This window comes from Zingiber officinale, chromosome 3B, assembly GCF_018446385.1.
Source record: "Zingiber officinale cultivar Zhangliang chromosome 3B, Zo_v1.1, whole genome shotgun sequence".
Lineage (NCBI taxonomy): Eukaryota > Viridiplantae > Streptophyta > Magnoliopsida > Zingiberales > Zingiberaceae > Zingiber > Zingiber officinale.
In genome coordinates, this window is record NC_055991.1 from 55,974,536 (window position 1) to 55,990,751 (window position 16,216).

The 16,216-nt window shown below is 37.4% G+C and overlaps 1 pseudogene; it reads left to right on the top strand.

Annotated features, from left to right (window-relative positions):
* LOC122054899 overlaps positions 1-9,785 on the top strand; it is a 47,085-nt pseudogene extending 37,300 nt beyond the window's left edge.
* The last annotated feature ends 6,431 nt before the right edge of the window (positions 9,786-16,216 follow it).

Below are 16,216 nucleotides of genomic sequence, written 5' to 3' on the forward strand. Positions count from 1 at the left end.
GTTCCGAGTTTAACTAAATAGCCTAGAATTAATGCTATACGAGTCGAAAGTCATAGGATAATTGGGCTATTGGATGTTGACGTTCCGAGTTTAACTAAATGTTTAACAAAATGAAACCTTGTGTTAATAACAATTCTATCAAGCATAGCCCACAAACAAAGTAATTCGCAATTGCGTACCATTCCCTCACATTCACTCTGTCCGAAGATCGTATATCTCATACATAGGTGTAAGTAACGGATAATGGGATTAGCAAAACATGTAGCCTTAGAGTGAGAGCTATCAAAAGCATGACGACCCATTAAGGAAAGCCACATGTTATTGCTATCAAAAGTATTGGGAATTATATGGCTTAACCCGTATGGTAAGTCAAAACATGAATTAAAATCATCAAGCGTCCATACATAATCATCATTAAGTAGTCTGAACGTAATTTTTCCAACCCCATAAGTGTCTTGAAAATTAGTAGAGCTCAAAAATTCTAGGACAATTCTTGGGTAAATAGGGTAGTTCATACAAACCAAGCCATCCCACCCTATTCTATTAACCATCCACTCCACATCCTCTTTAAAACCCAAGGCATCTAAAGTGTTGTAATCTAAATACTTTGTGCATGTAATGGAGTGATTAACCAAATTATTGAAACGAGCTTTTTGTTCATTGCTAGTAAAAATAATATTGAAATAATTGTGTATAGCCTTGTCGTTCGTTGCTCCTTGCCTGTAATCTTCGTCGTGCCTTTACTCGTTGATGTGCTATCCTTCCCTTTTCCAAGTTTCTTCATCATGATTTGTAGAGTGAGTTTGTAGAGTGGGGAAGGGTGAAAGGTTAAGGGGAGGAATCCCCTCTTTTGTTTGATGTGGGAGAAGATGCAAGAGTGGAGGAGAGGTGGGGTGGGGGTGGGGGTGGGGGTTGCTACTGGCACAGTTTGGCGCAGGAGGGGCCACGGGTATTTGACACGGTCGTGTCTAACCACTGACCGCTCCGTGTGATTCTCGGCTCAGCGAGGCATGACCGTGTCAAATGACACAGCTTATCCTTGCCACAATCTAAGTCGCAGAGCACGGTCGTGCCAAATGGTGCGACCTACCCAAGGTTGGCTTTCGGATGTACTTTTCCTCACATTCTTCATCCAATTTTGATCCTCGTCTCACCCTGTCAATCAAAAGGAAAAAAGAGCAGATCTCTGAACAAGAAAGTAGTTATGCTCACAACAATAATGAAAAGAAGTGCGATGACATGAATTGTAGACAAGAAATTCATACAAATGTGCGTCAATAGAAGTCTAAACACATGTATAACCTATGCACATCAAACAACTTGTGTAGCCAATCTTTGTTTGTCACACAACAATTCACAAAAACATACATCCAAAGAAGGAATCAGATTTCTATTCAACAATCCAGCTTGATCTACTTCAAAATCCGGTCTTAGTTTCATCAAAAATTGATCACGTTTACTATCTTCATGAACTGCTTGAATATCGGGTATGACCTCTTTTGGTACCTTTGAATAGGTAATACTAGAATTTTACTCCAAAGATTAATAAAGAGATCACCTTGACTGAAGTTACTAATCTCAAGTTCTAGTTGAAATCATCTTGCAGTGTTATTTTGATGATATAGTTGCTTTAGATACTCTCACATCTCCTTAGCTGTACCAAAGAGGCATAAATTGCTCACCATATGAGCTTCAATAGATCCTAAAAGCCAAGAGATAATTCGAGCATCCTTTGTCTCCCATTGGTTGAGTCCTTAACATCTTTAGGAGCCATAGAAGACCTATCAATGTGACTCCAAAGCTCTTTCCCTTTCAGAAACATCCTGAACTAAAATTTTCATATTACATAATTCTTTCCGATAAATTTGATAGCCAAGGTCTCCAAAGGTATTTTTCCAGAAAAATTCTTAGTAGCCTTTCAAAAAAAAAATCTGAACTAGAAATCTCAATGCAATGCTCTCAATCACAAGTTGATTGACTAAAAAAAATTTGATAAGATGTCAACCAAAAATATAACAAGACCGACCAGAAATTTTTGAAGATAGACGAAATTTCGACCTTCATCGATCAAGCAAGTAGCCTTCTTTTAGCTCCAGAGTTTGAAATTTTAGCCTTTAGAAGACAAAAGAAAAAAAACTGACATAAATCAAAATATTCAGCTATGAATTTGAGAACCTCGCTCTAATACCATGACAATTTTGGAATAAAATAGCTGAATGCCTTACTCTTCCGGATCTTTACATTAAGTAGAATTACTGTACAAACTATCTTGAATAAGAAAATATATGTAGCTAACATACTAATTACAGATTATCTATTCTAGGTATATACTAATTACAGATAATCTATTCTAGATAATAATATATACACAGCTAATAACATAATTAAGGCAAAATAAATTTCATAATTAATAGTCCATAATCTCCAGTTGATAATTCTAACCAGATCCACTGGATTGCTGCTACAGAATAAAAATGGAGAGAGGTTCATGAGAAAAGTTAGTTTATGACTAATGTCTATAGTGCATTAGTCGATTGATCAACAGACGCTTGAGAACAAGATGAAGCTAGATGAAGGTTTAAAAAAGATGGTCTTGGAGGATATTATAAGGCTAACATTCCCAAACATAAAGAGCTAATATTTTGTGCCTCATTCTAAATCTTTCATTCGTGTGGTTCAATTATAAACTCAAAGGAGTTTATGTTAATTACCAAGAACACAAGCATACTTGGAGTGATCTATTTAAAACTCTTGTGACCTGAAGGCTTCGAACCATATTAAATTGAATATGTTAACTTGTGTGTCTCTCTTATATTTTATTCCTTGTGCATTTTGATTTGAATCGTCCTTTCTAGTGCATTAATAAGATTCCTTGAAGTTGTAATTTCAAGGACATTCACTATTCACCATCTAGCTTCTCAGTCATCTCTCTAATGAGTTCTTTCATATTATTGACGTGAACTTCAATGACTAATGGGGAGAATTCTAGTTTAGAAGGAGATGTATCTTTTAAGGGGGAGGGATCCACCATGAAAGAGCACAAATTACTCAGAGATTAGGAGAGGTGCTTCCTTGTGTGTCAAAGATAACTTGGTTGAGTAAGTGTAAGTCCTAATTAGCTAACATTAAACAAAGGGAAGTCCGAGTGACTAGACTTTTAGGTAGTGAAAATTTTGATTGGTCGAGGTCGACTGATACTAAGTAGACAAGGAAATCATTGAGGCATGAGGTATTTTAGTAAGATGAAGATTCAACATTAGAGTGGCTAGATTTAAAGTTTTAATTGGTTGAAGAATGTTTAGTCGGCTGATGGTTGAATTAACCAAGCAGTGGACTCAAGTTGGGTTACCAACAAATAAAATATTTTTATTTGCACGAAGAGTTGACCGATAAAATTAACCGACTATTTCAATTGCAGGAATCTAGAAAGAGAGATGTTGAGTACACAAATTCAGCTACCGCTATTAAACGACGTAGATGCTATAGCAAATCAATTGATTGGATGGAAGGTTAGTGTAGTCATGAGCTAGAGAAGTCAACTACATGCAGGTTTAGTCAACTCAACTAATGCAATCAGTCAATTAAGATAAGTTAATAGTGGACTGATCAAGTGGATTCCAACAAGTTGTTGGGGATCAACTAGAAAATTTGGTAGCCTTCTTGATCATTGAAAAGCAATAGAAAGTAAGTAACAAGTGAAAGTTATCAAGAGTGAAGCTTTAATTTTGTAATTTTTCTTATAGTTGTAATTGATTCCTTTTTATCTTATTTTGTTGCTCTTTGGCAGCAATAAGGTAAAATCATCATCTTAGCGGCTCCTCTAGGGTGACCCCTCTTGTCGAGAAGGAAGGTAAATCACTAGGGACTTCGCCTAGCAACAACAGCGCATGCAAGGTGGGGTTGAGGCAACTAGTGAGACATTCAACATTCAATGGGAGTTGACTCCAGTTGATTTGCAGCAACATCCTTGCATAAATCAACTGCGCCAGCCTGATTGTATGGAAGGTTGGAGAAGGATATCCGAGAAAGAAAAAATATAGTGGTGTTCCAAGAGTGATCCACCAACAAATCATAGGTTGTGGAGTAGTAATTGAGGGTTTCTAACCATGTAAATAAATTTGTTTGATTTGCTTGTGTTTTATGTTTTTGTTGCGTATTAACAAATTATAGGCAACTCCGTCCATAATGACCGGTCATGGCCGGTCCCAAGCTCGGATAAAGGAGGAGGGTTGCGTTAGGTTGCTAGCTATGACAAATATTCAATGAATGAATCTATTAAACTATTGTGCTAATGCTAGGTTGTTCCCCGGAAGGAACGCGTTGCAGGGTCCGACTGTAACATCTCGGCAAGGACCGCTACATCTCCAGAAGTAGTCGGGTGTAGTGATAAATATGCAAGTATTCACGTTACAAGGTCCGACTGTAACGTCTCAGCAAGGACCGCTACATCTCCATGAGAACTTGGGTGTAGTGTTAAATAGGTAAGAGTCCTCACACCATAAGTTAGATAAGAATAAATATGATAGGAAAATTAATAATCTAAGATTTGGAACATAGAACATAGGAACTCTCACTGGTAAATCAATGGAGGTAGTAGATATGATGATTAGGAGAAAAATTAGTATTTTGTGTGTACAAGAGACAAAATGGACAGGTGAGAAGGTAAAGATGATAGAGAACTCGGGTTTTAAGTTATGGTACACTGGAAAGAGTAAGTAAGAAATGGAGTGGGTATTATTGTAGATAGTTTGTTAAAGGATGAAGTTGTAGGAGTAATTAGAAAAGGGGATAGAATTATAACCCTTAAGATAATAGTGGCGAAAGAAATTATGAACATAATTAGCGTCTATGCACCACAAGTCGGATTAGATGAAGCTACCAAATCAAGGTTTTGGGATGACTTAGATGAAATATTACAAAATATTCCACCAAATGAAATGATTTTAATAGGAGGTGATCTAAATGGGCATGTCAGAGTGAAAAATGAGGAATATGAGAGAGTACATGGGAGTTTGGAATGAGGAAGGGAAAACTATATTAGATTTTGCGATAGCATATGATCTTATATTAGCTAATACGCTTTTTAAGAAAAGAGAAGAACACTTAGTCACATTCAAAAGTGAGAATAATAAATCGCAAATTGACTTTCTTATGGTTAGGAAGAAGGATAGAAAGATTTGTAAAGATTGCAAAGTCATCCCTGAGAAAGCTTAACTATCCAACATAGGGTAGTAGTGTTGGATATACGCCTCAAACATAGTATCAATAAAAAGAAAATAAATACAATTCCTAGAATTAAGTGGTGGAAGTTAAAGGATGGAAAGCAAAATATATTTAAGGAGAAGGTAGAAGTACAAGCATTAGAGAAAGTATACGATGACTCTAATACAACATGGGATAAGATGATATCAAAGTTGAAAATAGTAGCTAAGAGTGTACTCGGTGAGTCAAAGAGACATGCACCACTAAGTAAAGAATCTTGGTGGTGGAATAAGAAAGTACAAGAGAAAGTAAAGGACAAACGAATAGCTTATAAGGAATTATATATTTGTAAAATCGAGAAAAACTTAAAAAAATATACAATAGCCAAGAAAGAAGTTAAGAAAGTAGTGAGTGAAGCAAAAAATAAAACTTTTGAACTGTTATATCAAAAATTAGATACAAAAGAAGGGGAAAGAGACATTTATAGAATCGCTAAAGTGAGAGAAAGGAAAACAAGAGATTTTAGTCAAATAAAATGTATTAAAGATGAATGTAATAGGGTATTAGTAAACGATGGAGAAATAAAAGAGCGGTGGAAGAGGTATTTTCATCAACTTTTTAATGAAGGTTTAGGTGACCAACTTAACTTAGGTAATTTAATTAGGTCAAATGAGCATAGAAATTTTAATTTTTATCGTATAATTCAAACTTTAGAAGTAAAACAAACTTTAAATGAGATGCACAATGGAAAAGCCGTTGAACCAGATGATATTCTGATAGAGGTATGGAAGTGCTTAGGGAAACAAGGTATTGAATAACTTACAAAATTATTTAACATGATATTGAAAATGAAAAAAATGCCTAATCAATGGAGGATAAGTTCTCTAGTTCCCTTATATAAAAACAAGGGAGACATACAAAATTGTGCAAACTATAGGGGTATTAAACTAATGAGTCATACTATGCAACTTTAGGAAAAAGTAATAGAAAAAAGATTAAGAAAGGCGACCACAGTGACAGAAAATCAATTTAGGTTCATGCTTGGAAGGTCGACAATAGAAGCTATACATCTTCTTAGATAATTAATTGAAAAATATCGAGAGCAAAAACAAGATCTACACATGGTATTCATTGACTTAGAAAAAGCTTATGATAGAGTCCCAAGAGAAATTATATGGAGAAATTTAGAAAAAAGAGGTGTTAGCGTAACATATATTGAACTAATTAAAAATATATATGAAGATGTAACGACCAGAGTAAAGACTTCAGGCGGAGTAACTGAAGCATTTCCAATAAAGATAGGGTTACATCAAGGATCAGCTTTAAGTCCCTATCTTTTTACACTAATTATGGACGAACTCACTGCGCACATTCAAGACACAGTACTGTGGTGCATGTTGTTTGCAAATGATACTATTTTGGTAGATGAGACACGTGAAGTAGTAAATGCTAAGTTAGAATCTTGGAGGGAAACACTAGAAGGGAAAGGTTTTAAGCTTAGTAGATTAAAGACAGAATATATGGAATTTAAGTTTAGCAATATTAGAAGTAATGAAACAATTGTTAAGATAGGAGAGGACGAGTTGCCCGGAACCGAGAGATTTAAATATTTAGGATCATTTTTACAAAATGATGGAGGGATTGAGAGAGATGTCTTACATATAATACAAGCAGGATGGGTGAAATGGAGGGGAGTGTCGAGTGTTTTATGTGACCGTAAAGTACCTCTTAAACTTAAAGGTAAGTTCTATAAAACCGCAGTTAGACCTGCTATGTTGGGCTATGACTCGAGCACATGAGCAGAAGATGAGAGTTGCAGAGATGAGGATGTTAAGGTGGATGTGTGGACATACGAAGATGGACAAAATAAGAAATGAAAGCATTAGAGAGAAAGTCGGAGTTGCATCTATTGAGGAAAAATTCCGAGAGACACGTTTAAGATGGTACGGACATGTACTTAGACGACCAATAAATGCTCCAGTTAGACGATGTGAAACTGTGATAAACATGCATATCAAACGAGGAAGAGGAAGATCAAAAAAGACTTGGTTAGCAACAATAAAACAAGATAAAATTTATTTAAATATAGATGATAATATAATAGAAGATAGAGCCCAATGGCGTAAAAGGATTCATACAGCCGACCCCACCTAGTGGAAAAAGGTTTGGTTGTTGTTGTTGTTGTATTAACAAATTGTAGGCACAAAACAAAAGCGACTGGCTACCCTCTACGCCCTTCTCTAGCCATAATCTCAATCCAATAGAACTTAGGTTTTTTCAATGATTAGGTAAGATATGCTTCTTAGAATCCATAGATTGTTAGTTTTCAACTCATGCTTTGGTTGTTGTGAAAACTTTGAATGTTAGCAAATTTGCTTCACCATGTAAACTAACTTTTGTTATAATTTTCTTAGATTACTCTTTGTAAAGCTCACAACATGCTGTAGGATATACCTCCATGCTTGCTGATTTTGTTGGACAACTCCTTTATCAAGCATGCTTAAGCTTGATACTGATGCGGTTTTGGGTCCACCTTTTAGTGTAGTTGGATCCTTAGAGATCACAATGATACCTTTATTGATGGATTTATGATGTGTACTAGCCCAACAGTCATTCTTGATGTTGAATTCTTATCCAATGTAGTTGGCCTTGATAAGGATTGGCAGATGGTCATTAGACGCCCAGTTGTTGAAAGAGAATCACAGTGGGTTTCTAGTATATCATTAGTCACACAGTGATTCCCATTTCTTAATAAATAATGTATGCTAGATATAGTAGATTGCTAATTATGAAGTTTGACATTATGAATCTTTATCTTTAATGTCCCCTGAGTGCAATTATTATGCTGTTTGGATGACAAAAGAAACCATTTGCTAATGTATCATTCTAATACCTGATCTTCAATGTTGGTTGCATGCTGAGGGTTGTAGAGGTGCATTCCATTGTAATGCTAATTAGTTTCATGAATAAAAGTTTTGCCTCAATTCGAGACCATGGTTGACAAAAAAAAGGGATAAATAAATATAAACTAATACCTTTGGAAACTTTGATTTAGTCATTTGTCTCATGTTGTGCCTGATCGTAAGTCTTAACTTAGTTAATGTGTTAACTGATCCCAAATACTCACCTGTTAATGATGATTAGTATTATCTATCTAATGTGTTTTTTATTGAGTATCAACTCTTCTATGCTTCACGTAAAACTTGTGATCTTACAACTGTTTACCTTCTGCAGGAATTTTCAAAGCTTCCATCCATCTTACTCACTTTTAAGATTTATCTAATGTGTTGCAGAATTGACTTATTAAGATAATAAGTACTCTTTATTCTACAAATTCAACAAGAAAACCTTGATTTGGCCTTTAAACTTCTTGATATACAATTTTCTTGCACTTTACCTTTGTTATTTGCTATTAACTTTATGAAAAGAAAAGACATGCAAGCTATACAACAGTGTACAAACTTCCAACCAATGTATCAGAAAGGATTTATTTAGTGGTACTATTTCTATAATTCTATTATAATTCAGTGATAATGAACCAAAAGACAGTTGTCTTATATCATAGGTAAATGAGTTCCAAAAAACTCGTTAGAATTGGAAAATGGCTTTTTTCTAGATGTTTGCATAGCTTTTGCACTTTTAATATCATTACTGATGTTTCTGTCCTATGCTGCATGGATATATTACCTTGATTACCAAATGATTAATGCTTTGATTAGTGTTTTCATAATCTTACCTGCTTTTTTAGAGTTTGATGCAACACCACAAAAGTGTAATTGAGTATTTCAATAAGAAATGAGTTCTTGCAATATTTCTTTTTAGAAGAAACCTTCTGCGCCGTTTAGTTTCAATACTTGCAATACTCATGATCGGAATGTGAAACAACTAAATGGGACTCATAAAGCTCATGTGCATTCCAAGGATGAGGTATCCTGTTATTGATTTTTTTTTGTCCTACTTGAGAAATGTGTGTACCATAAAACCCTGAGATTTTACACAGACTATCATACTTTCATAATATGCAGGATGATATACTTGCAAAATATAAGCCTACAATCAATGTAACATCATTGATTGCTGAACTAAAGCCAGTAGATATATTGGTTACTGATTCTTTGGACTATTTCAAGAGCTCCTATCATGTTCTCGTATACTATGAGGATCTTGTCGACAACCTGACTGTAAGTTCTCTATTACCTTGTAAAAACACCATTTATTGTGGTTCGAACTAGCTTGGCTTTAACGGTCATTGATTATGCAGAAACTGATGAATGTTTTGGATTTCTCAAAGTTACTCAAGCAGAAGTTTTTCAGCTGCCACGTGAAAATTCACAAGAAGCCATTATCTGATCAGATTGAGAACTGGGGTTCTGTTTTCACTGCACTGAAGGGAACACAGTAGGAGGTTTTCCTAGACATTGACTACCAATTGTAGCAAGGGATTATTACCGAATTTGTATACAAGGTTTCTTGTTATTTTTCTTTCATTTTAACGGCAGTGTTCACATCCAGCAATCTGTTGGGTAAGTTTTGAGCCTCTGGTTCTAATAGATTCCAAGAATTATGTGATTCATTCATCTGTATATCATTCTAACTTACACACAAATTTGCTACATCTGATCAATGATTTCGTTCCAGACGGCTACCAAGACATCCATTGTGTGGGTGCAATTTATTTGTAGATGGCAAAAAAATAAAAAGGGCACGCCTTTTTATTGAATCATCACTTTTTGATTTATCATTAAAAGATGCCTCACTCCATTTTCCTATCCACATGTATCCCTCTAAATTCACTTAAACGGTTGCAACCTCATTTTCTTGCCCCAAAGTATTAGATCAAAAGCTCAACTATAAGATTGTCAACCCTACTGATTATTGCCCATTCTTGAAAATCACTTTCACTCACTGCTTATTTCTATTTTTCTGGTTATATTTCTTTGATATTTGTTGTTGACCTGTTGTAGCATTGCTTGCTGAGATTCTCAAAATCTAAAGAAGACTAAGTTGCAAGCACTGTGGTGAATGACTCCTTTCGAAGCTAGTGACAAATTTGATGTTTTTATTGTTTAGGTCCCTCTACCACACTGGCATCTTAATCGATCCAACATATGGCGTGTGAGCTACTTTGCTCTTAGAAGGACTAATTGTCCTGAAAGCATGAAGAGGATGAACTTCAAAACACCAACCTATAGAGATGTGTTCTGTTTGTTAAGGAGAACTGAGACATAGTTCAAGACTGACTTCGATATTTCTTTGATTTTTTTGCATGGTTCTCCCCTTGTGTTTTGGTATTTCCTTCCTCCACTGCAAGAAACAGTTGGAAAGTCACCATCGTGTCTCCTAGGCACGGAAGTGCCTTTGTCAACCGAGAAGAACTGCACCCCCATAAACAGTCGTGCCTTTTGCCTTAGAATCAAAGATAGGCCGACCGAGTCCCAAAGGCACGATCATGCTGTTAGACTTCGTGGTTGTTTTGATGTGATCAATTAAGTTAGTTAGGTCATGTTTATTTTTGATCCCTGTGTCTAAGTGTGCAGGAGCTTAGGAGTACATGAAGTCGAGCGGAAGACGCAGTTAGTGAGAAGGACGACACGGGAAGGGAGCCGACGGGCTCGGTACGTCCGAAGGACAAAAGAGCTGTGGAAGAGTACACCGGTGAGCGAGAAGAACGTGCACGACGTTCGAGGGACGTAAAGTCGGGACGGAAGATTGCTTGAGGAGAAGACCGGAAATTGGGTTCGGGTGAGCCCTAGTTCAGTTGGCCGAAATCACCCAAGCAAACGGAGCTTTGGAAGTCAAAGCAAAGGAGAAAACGAGCTGGAAATGTAGCTCAAGGTGCCTCCATCAAGATTGGAGGCGCCTCCACCTTTGAGGCGCCTCAAACAAGCTTGATTGAGGCACTTTCAATGCTTGATTGAGGCGCCTCAGCCCGGGTCAACTCGACCGTTTGTGCGCGGATAGAACTTTATCCGTTTGACTTGGCTCTAGACGCCTTGAACCTTATTGGAGGCACCTTGGACCCTCGGGATAGACTTTCCAGGAGCTATATAAAGGCCACTGGAGCTAGGAAATATTCATTCATTCAAGCAATCAACTCTGTAATCACTCCTAGCAACCTCTGAGCGTTCTAAGTGTGTAAAAAGGCTTCTCTGCCTACAGTGAAGGAGATACTCTAGTAGAGCTGTTCAATCGTCTTGGATTAACAACTGTCTTGGTTGTAACCAAGTTAATTTCTGGTCTCCTTTTTATTTCTGCTCATTTTACTTTTTATTAGTGTTGTATTTTTTGAGTTGAAAGCCTTGAGGAGGGTATACTCTTAGTTTGCAGGCAATTCACCCCCCTCTTGCCGGCCCCGCTGCACCAACAAGTGGTATCAGAGCCCGACCGTCTCAGAAGGACTAACCGCCAACTGAAGCATAAAGATCAGGACGATGGCTGGAGCGAACATTCATCCCCCGAAGTTCGACGGAGATTTCGCTACGTGGAAACACAAAATGGAAGTATTTTTTAAGACCGAATTCGATATTCTTTTAATAATGAAATATGGATATACAGCGCCAAAAGACAAAGAAGAATGCAACTGGACGAAGGAGCAGGCCGATTGCGTGGCCAACGGAAAGGCAGAATTTCACCTGCTCAGCGTGCTACCGCCCCAGGAGGTAAGTCGGATCGGGAGCTACGATTCCGCTAAAGACCTCTGGGATAAATTCCTAAAGTTTCACGAAGGTACCTCAGACATGAAGCTAAGCTAGCGAGGCGCGACATCCTCCGAACCCAGTTAACGAACCTCCGGATGAACAACGGTGAGAAGGTAGCGCAACTCCAAGCGAGGATCAAGGAGCTGATAACGCAACTGACGAATCTCGGAGAATTGGTAATGAACCGAGATTCCATTCAGTATGCGCTCAACGCCTTCCCCAGAACTCCAGAATGGGCTTCCTTAGTAGATGCTTACTACATCTCTAAGGACTTTGAGGTAAGTAGTTTAGAAAGTTTATTCTCTACCTTCGAACTTTACGAGTCTCGAATTACAGAGCCTAAAGAAATAGTGAAGTCAAACCTTGACATCGCCTTACAAGCCAAGTTAGACGATCCTGACTCTGAAGCTTCGATCAACGAAACCGAAGAAGCACTACTGGTAGGACGTTTCAATAAATTCTTTAAAACTAATAAATTTCGATCACAGTCGAGAAAGCATCAGCGCAACAGAAGGACGGTCCGGTGCTACAATTGCAACGAAGAATGACACATCAAGGATGATTGCCCAAAAATAAAGGAAAAGACAAAAGACAAGGAGAAGGTAAAGCACAAGTTAAACACCTCCAAGCACAAAATCCTGAAGGTCACTTGGGACGATTCAACGCCCTCCTAATATGAAGTCGAAGCCTTCTTGGGACTAGCGTTGATGGCAAACCACTAGTTAGAAGAAGAGTCAAGTTCAGAAATGAGCATAGATGAAGGGGGAGGAACATCAGAAGAGAAAAGTGATGATGAAGGGGGAGCATCACAAAGTAAGGTAAGTAAGGTACGTGCTCTAAACCCTAAACAGTCGTTTTAATTTATTAAAACTCTTTCTAAAGACTTAGCTGAATCAGAAAAAGAAATTGCTAACTTAAATAGAATGTTAGATAATTTGAAATCTGAAAATGATAAATTAAAACTTCAAATTGAAAGTTTAAAATCTGATGCATGTTTAAACACTAATGTTTTTCAAAAATAAAAAATTAAAGGTTATGGAAAATTAAACTGGTATATAAGAAAGCATCAGGGATAACTTAGATGAATTCCAATAAATTATATACCCCCTAAGTTCTTAAACAATCCTGTAGGAAAGAACCTATACTGGGTTTCAAAATCTTTGCTAGTTTAAATTATTTTTAAGTTAGGGCTTACATCGAGAAAATTAAACATTACAATTTCTTTATGAGGTTTTGTCTAAGGAAGTAGTTATTGCTCCAATAACCAAGAAGGCCTAGTGTCTCGCCACGACCTGAAAACCAAAATATAGAAATAAAATGTTTAATTAACTTTCTGGTAAAACATTAAAATTGAAATTAAATAATGCTTTAGAAAGTTTTTCTTTAACATCTTCTTAATTTCACAAAAATAGTTCTTGCATATTTTTTTTTATTTAGGAAAATTCTCTATAATATTTTTTTCTTAAGTTAAACATTTCTTCTGAAATTAGAACTAAATTAGAAATTTCAGAAATTTGTTTTACATGACTTAGAATTTTTTTTTAACCCCGTTTTTGCTGTGATCAAAGGGGGAGAGTTAGGTAACAAGTTTAGGGGGCTTAGGGGGAGTTAGGAAATTTTTTTTTTTAACTTATGCAAATTCTATTATTGCAACTTGTGTGCTTCAAATGTTAGTTTAGTAATTTTCTTAAAATGACTATTTGTTTATTTTTACCCTAACTTGAACTTGGGTTGATGCACATCAAAAAAGGGGAGATTGTTGGACCCCGTGGTTGTTTTGATGTGATCAACCAAGTTAGTTAGGTCCTATTTGTTTTTGATCCCTATGTCTAAATGTGCAAGAGCTTAGGAGCACAAGAAGTCGAGCGGAAGACGCAGCTAGCGAGAAAGACGACACGGGAAGGGAGCCGACGAGCTCGGTGCGTCCGAAGGACGAAAGAGCTGCGGAAGAGTGCACCGGTGGACGAGAAGAACGTGCGCGACGTTCGAGGGACGTAAAGCTGGGATGGAAGACTGCTCGAGGAGAAGGCCTAAAATTGGGTTCGGGTGAGCCCTATTTCGGTTGACCGAAATCACCCAAGCAAACGGAGCTTCGGAAGTCAAAGCAAAGGAGAAAACGAGCTGGAAATGTAGCTCAAGGCGCCTCCATCAAGATTGGAGGCGCCTCCACCTTTGAGGCACCTCAATCAAGCATTGAAGGCACCTTAAACCTTTGAGGCGCCTCAGCCCAGGTCAACTCGACCATTTGTGTGCGGATAGAACTTTATCCGCTTGATTTGGCTCTAGGCACCTTGAACCTTATTAGAGGTGCCTTGGACCCTCGGGATAGACTTTCCAGGAGCTATATAAAGGCCCCTGGAGCTAGGAAATATTCATTCATTCAAGTAATCAACTCTGTAATCATTCCTAGCAACCTCTGAGCGTTCTAAGTGTGTAAAAAGGCTTCTCCACCTACAGTGAAGGAGATACTCTAGTAGAGCTGTTCAACCGCCTTGGATTAACAACCATCTTGGTTGTAATTAAGTTAATTTCTGGTCTCCTTTTTATTTCTGCTCATTTTACTTTTTATTAGTGTTGCATTTTTTGAGTTGAAAGCCTTGAGGAGGGTATACTCTTAGTTTGCAGGCAATTCACCCCCCTCTTACCAGCCCCGCTGCACCAACACATGCCTCGAAGGCATGACCGTGCCTTTTGAAGCTGCATTAGAGAAACAAGGTCGTGCCTTGTAGGCATGGTCGTGTCACGGTAAGTCCATCTCGATGATTAGGTGTTAGTCTTGGGTGAGATATGCCTATGCATACACAATCAATAAAACAGTTCAAAAATATTGTGTCTACTATCAACCTATAAGTAAACAGATCTTTATAAGAGAAGGTTCAGTAAAACCTACTTGCCCCATACTGGACTTAACTATTGAATGCTATCACATACTTTGTTTCTATTCATGTAAGGGATTGTTAGAAATGTGAATGAAAAATGAGGTGAAAAAAAAGAAGACTCCTTTGTGTATGAGTTGTCTTATATTGGAAGTTTCAAGGCACTATAATTAGTTTATATTGTTGCACATACATTGATGATGCGAATAAATACATGGGGATAGACTCTCTCTCTCTCATGCGTGGGTGTGCAGAAGGGGTGCAAACCCAGAGTCCAGATTACACTGAACCAAAATGACTCGTACGTGAGCATAACCTGCAGGTGTTGAATACCAAACCGGTCAAGGTAGAATTTGCCCATGCGAATGAACCAACGTTTTACCATCTGAATCTCTTTTTGCTACTTGCTTAAGAGTGTAACGGAATTATTAATCTGAAGTTAATGGCAATTTCGTAGCCTCTCACAATAATAGGCGACTAGTAATGGCAGATGACTATCATTAAAACCAACATTAAATGTCTAACTTGACCATTCATTGTAGCTAGGGGTGACCACTCCAATAAAAGGAGGTCGTGAGTAAGAGCAGAAAAATAGAAGCAAAAGTAATATCAAAAGAATTCCTCCACTTTCGTTCCCTGATTCTTTTTTCTCAGTCGTGGACCTGCTCGAATGAACTACTCGTGATAACACTCGGATGCATTCTTGATTCACTACGAGGAGGGCGCGAGCAACACAAGGTGGTCAAAGGGAGGAGCTTGAAGAAGCTGTTGTCCTTAGGTTGACTATCCGATCTTCTCATTGGCTTGAGAAGATCGTAGTAGGGCCATGACTAATCACAAATAGTATAATTAATTGCTTGTGTGTGTGTATTTGATGCATGCTAGTAAAGTAGTTAATTAGCGCCTTAACGATTCGATTCGATCAATCGCGTACATGATGCACCCTAACGATTAGATTAGATCTAAATCGAGTATATGATACACCTCGTCGATTAGATTAGATCTTAATCGTTACAACTCGTAATGTCTACCATGTCGTGATACCTATCACTACCTCGATCACATGTAGTTGTTGAATCTGCCAAAGCAGAGCAACACATATTATCTTGGTAGGGTACGGAGGGACAATCTTGGTCCTGCCTATCAACGCATGGGTGAGTAAAAAACTCAATTAGATTGAGTATAACTAGTTAAATCAAGTTTAACTGTAGGCATTTATCTAATAGTTGGAAGATAGGGCAAAATCACATTTATATTAACTCTTGGGCATATTAGCCAAAGCTTACTCGAGTTTTAATATAAATGCGGATCTTGATCCTATAAACAAGAGTTGCATAGAGATGTAATTGGTAAATTAGTTACCTACCGATCATACTAAGTCTTGGGCGATTTAGCCAAAGCTAACTCAAGGCGTAGTATGATGTGGATCTTGTCCCACAT